Below are 4,894 nucleotides of genomic sequence, written 5' to 3' on the forward strand. Positions count from 1 at the left end.
AAGTGATAATAATGCTCTGGCTGATCAGTGTAGGTGTCAGTGCAACTGGCTGCGTAACTTAGTTTAAAGGACGGAAGAAGGCAACGATATACCACTTCCAAAAGGACCATGCTTAGGGAGGAAGGGTTGTCTTCAAATCAACGTTTGGATTGATGACAGCTTCACCTTATTTAATAAAAAACAACATATAGTCGAATAAGCACAAGAGGATTACTGTAACATGACCGTTTCTGCAGGATTTTTCAAGTTGTTATAATTAATACTGTGCTTAGACACGACAACGTGTGATTAAAGCTAGTATCATGTGTAAAATATAATTCGCAGTTCTGCCCTCTTATAGGTGTGCAATGATAACACATTTTCTAAACATTATAAAAAAAATACTTGATGATTAGACTGAGCAACCTACTCACCAAACTAGTTTTCATAATTCCTAGGAAACATTTCGTGGTAGCGGCCTTGCCGCAGTGGATACACCGGTTCCCGTGAGATCACCGAAGTAAAGCGCTGTCGGGCGTGGTCAGTACTTGGATGGGTGACCATTCAGGCCACCATGCGCTGTCGCGATTTTTCGGGGTGCACTCAGCCTCGTGATTCCAATTGAGGAGTTACTCGACCGAATAGTAGCGGCTTCGATCAAAAATACCATCTTACGACTGGGAGAGCGGTGTGCTGGCCCCACGCCCCTCCTATCCGCATCCTCCACCGAGGATGACACGGCGGTCGGATGGTCCCTGTAGGCCACTTGTGGCCTGAAGACGGAGTGCTCTTTTTTTTTTTTTTTTTTTTTAGAAAACATTTCACGCACTGTACAGGTCAGTAGCGCTGAACACAAGAGGATGGCACCGTTCCTTTTACAACGCGGTAGACGAATCACAGCCCAGAGAATTGCTTGTAGGCACTTGACAGCAATGAAATATATAACACAATAAAATACAGCTCATAATTTTCACTAACGTGTAAAGGGAATAGCTGCCTTTTGTCATGGAATCTCTTTCATTTGAACTCTGATGTATTGCTTGAGTAAATTTTTCAGTCTTCCTGATAAATGAAATTGAAGTTCAGAAATTATCCTCAACAATTATTTGGAAGTGCGTGAGACGTGTGGCGTGGTCTATACCTCGCGCCTGGTGAGTTGAACAGCGCCTTTGTTCATGAAAGAGTCTTTGATTGGTAAACTCTTGGCAGGAGAGATGGGTTCATGTGGGGGAAGTCGAAGGTGAGTGGTCGGTCTGAGCGGACGTGCAAGCGGCAATGTACTCGATTCTTCGGGAGGCTTGGCCAGTATTTACGACGCAGGTGTTTTTCTAAGGCGGTGTAGAGAGCCGGCCTCGAAGGGCGGTGCGGAGTAGCTGCTGCCGCGGCGTGCTTGCTGGTGCGGGGCTGCATCAGGCTTGCGTCTTCCTTTGATTCCCGGCTCGGGAGCCCCCTGCGCTTTCCGTCACTTACTCCACGGTGAGCATCGTTTGCTGAAATTTCTTAAAAATCCGTCTCTGCCGTCAGCAGCTTGTTGTGGTGGAGGCGCTTTGGTGCCTGCTTTCCTGCGTGGTATGAAGTTAACACTCACACGGCCGCACTTTGATCGACCGGTTCTTTACTAATCGAACCGCCAACATGTGCTCAGCTCTCACCTGTAGAGCAACTGGTTTGACTATTATAGTTTTTCCTCTTAAGAAAACTGTGGCCTGTGCTTTGATTTTAAGGCCAAGCGAGCTGGGCCCCACAGTAAGTAGGACTTTGTCATACAGCTGTATTGGATTAAGAAGAAAGATACTTTTTGTCTTACGGCAGCCACCCTGTTAGGACGTGGTAGCATAACCTGTGTTTTAACGTGCCACAGCCACCTTACGGAACTGCCAATAGTAGATTCTGCTTAATGCTCCGAACGTTTTAACATCTTCTACGTTTCTGGTTGAATTGTTCTAAAGAAAACTGAAGAGCCTAAACTCTGTCTCCACTATCTGGCTAGCTTAGAACCTTTCGTATAGCGACGGTTAAGAGCCTTGTTGGCTTCTGGAGGTTATTTCCTGATGCCTACTTTTTCATCTGTTAAGATGATTTTAATACTTTCTATGTTTATTGCTCCAATAACTTTTTTAAAATTTTGCCGCACCTGCCTTGAGAATGGTATCCTTGAGGCGGACCAAAGGTTTATTGTTGTGTCCTTGCATAGTCCAGCCGGCCGGAGTGGCCGTGCGGTTCTAGGCGCTACAGTCTGGAGCCGAGCGACCGCTACGGTCGCAGGTTCGAATCCCTAGTCTGGCATGGATGTGTGTGATGTCCTTAGGTTAGTTAGGTTTAATTAGTTCTAAGTTCTGTCCCCTGATCGCAACAATCCGTGACCTGAAAGCATAGGCGATCGTCCGCCCCGATAGCTGAATGGTGAGTGCGAGGACTGTCATGCCAAGGAACTGGGGTTCGATTCCCGACTGGGTCGGAGATTTTCTCCGCTCAGGAACTAGGTGTTGTGTTGTTTTCATCATTATCATCTCATCCCCATCGACGCCCAAGTCGGCGAAGTGGAGTCAACCCGACTTGCACCAGGCGACCGGTGTACCCGACGGGAGGCCCTAGCCACATGACAGTCCATGTAATTTCATAGCCGGTCACTGCCCTCTCCATGACGCCAGAAGTAATGCAAATAGGACCTCTCCTCTGGTGTCTTAGAAACTCGCCGACGATGGTCTTCCAGGATAGTGCTCAACAACGATTCATCGCTGAACATAATGCCATGCCATTCATCAGCAGTCCAACCTTCCCGGTCACGGCACAATTCCAATCACAGTATTAACGACAGCCTAAACATAAGATGGTAATTCCGAGGTCCAGCTGCTGCTAGTCTCTCCACAGTGATGCGCGATGACACAGAGAGTTGTAGGGGTTACGATGTTCCTAGTGTACAATACGGCGATCCTCCGCTTTGGTGTGAACATGGTCACCCGAAAATTTGACGACGAATATGGCTCCCTCATGTTACCATGCAGTCCAGCAGTGGTCCACTCTCAGCTCCAAGCGCCCCACAAATCTGGATATTGTGCCATTCGATTTACCGGCCACATGGACACCAGCAACAAGGTCCCTTTGAGTATCAGAAGCTGATAACGCTGTTTCACACGTGTACATGGGCTCTCCATGCCATTCACAGTGACCATTCTACTTTTGATGCTGTTGAAGCCCGTTATATTCCCTACCAGGCCTGGAAAAAACACTGAACATAAACAGCACCACTAAAGCACCTTGCTCCCTATTCTGCTGTTACAGAGAAATGCAACTCTATTCATTTACATACCGGTCAATGGTGTGTATGTGTTCGACATTACATTCTGTGTGTTTCGCTTCTTTTGTCGGGAAGTATAATAGCAACAGTATGGAACTTGGAATACCAAAGAAGTATGTTAGACTTATAGAAGCGAGTTTGAAAAACACAAAAGGTAGAGTACGCGTGGGGAAATTGGAGTCAGAAGAATTTGTAATAAAGAACGGGCTTAAGCAGGGAGATGCCCTGTCTCCGCTACTTTTTAATTTAGTCCTAGAACATATTGTACGAATGGCAGCAGATAATTCAGAGGGTGTGGAGCTAAATGGAAATATTAAGATATTAGCGTATGCAGATGATATAAACATCATTAGCGATAGAAAAGGATCTGCAACAGCAAATGCGAATGCGTTAATCAAGGCTAGTGAAGATGTAGGTCTAAGGATAAGTGAAGCCAAAACTAAATACCTGGTTACTACTAGAATGCCAACAGCAGTATATCAGGAAATATTAAGAGTTGGAGACATGCAGTTTGAAAAAGTGAACACATTTAAGTATCTAGGCGTGGACATCACTTCGAGAAATGAGATTGAATACGAACTGAAGAAGAGATTACGGGCGGGAAATGCGTGCTACTTCTCACTGAATAGATTACTTTCATCACGGATATTGTCTAGGAATTTGAAGATTAGAATATACAAAACTATTATTCTAGCAGTTATGCTTACGGGTTTGAGACTTGGTCTCTCACAGTGCAAAATGAAAAGCCGTTTCGAGAATTAGAAAACAAAGTTTTGAGGAAAATTTTCGGAGCAAAAAGGGATGACATTAGTGGAGAGTGGCGAAAACTGCATAACGAAGAGGTTCATGAACCCTATTCAAGCCCTGACATAATCAGTATTATTAAATCACGTAGGCTGCGATGGCCTCGTAGCTGCAAACAGGCCGGACCTTATTGACAGCGTCGGTATAGAGACGGAAATTAGTGATCATAACGTCATTATCGCAACTATGCTTATGGAAATTAATAAATCAGTCAAGAAGATAGGAGAGCTTTCCTTCTAGATAGATCATATAATTAGTTGTTGGCATCTTAGTAAACTGACGTCACTTAGTTCCAGTGAGGTGGAGTAGAGGATTTATGGGCAAAGTTCAAGCAGACTGTATATCGTGATCTGGAGAATGATGTGCTTAGTTAAGTGGATTAAGACGCACCATGGCTTAAGAACGAAATTCGGAAAATGCTGAGGAAGCAGAGACCGTTGCACTCTCAGTTCAAAAGAGAACGGGCAAATGACAACAGGTCAGTATAGATTCTTGCGATATCTATGCGGGGGGGGGGGGGGGGGGGAAGGGAGGAGGCGGGTTAGGGGCACGAATGGCGTGCAAGGGGAGCGCTTTATGTTAGGGAAAAAATTTATTCTTAGTAACAAACAAGTAGGTTTATCTAATGTCAAACAAACAACATGCCGCTGATCTGGCTTGAATGTCGCCCGACGTCAGTGTTAACGCCAGACGTGATCAACGACACTGAAACCGCTGTCACATTTCCAGCATTGGTTGAAATGATCGGTCGAGCTGCGCGGCTTCCTTCAACGCCACCTAGGAACAAAGCGTACACACGGAAGCTGAGTAGGC

At 45.5% G+C, this 4,894-nt stretch overlaps 1 pseudogene; it reads left to right on the top strand.

Moving 5' to 3' along the window:
- The first annotated feature begins 449 nt into the window (after positions 1 to 449).
- On the top strand, positions 450 to 570 carry LOC124597156 (annotated as a pseudogene).
- Positions 571 to 4,894: the final 4,324 nt, after the last annotated feature.

The sequence above is a fragment of the Schistocerca americana genome, chromosome 2 (genome assembly GCF_021461395.2).
Source record: "Schistocerca americana isolate TAMUIC-IGC-003095 chromosome 2, iqSchAmer2.1, whole genome shotgun sequence".
NCBI classification, from domain to species: Eukaryota; Metazoa; Arthropoda; class Insecta; order Orthoptera; family Acrididae; genus Schistocerca; species Schistocerca americana.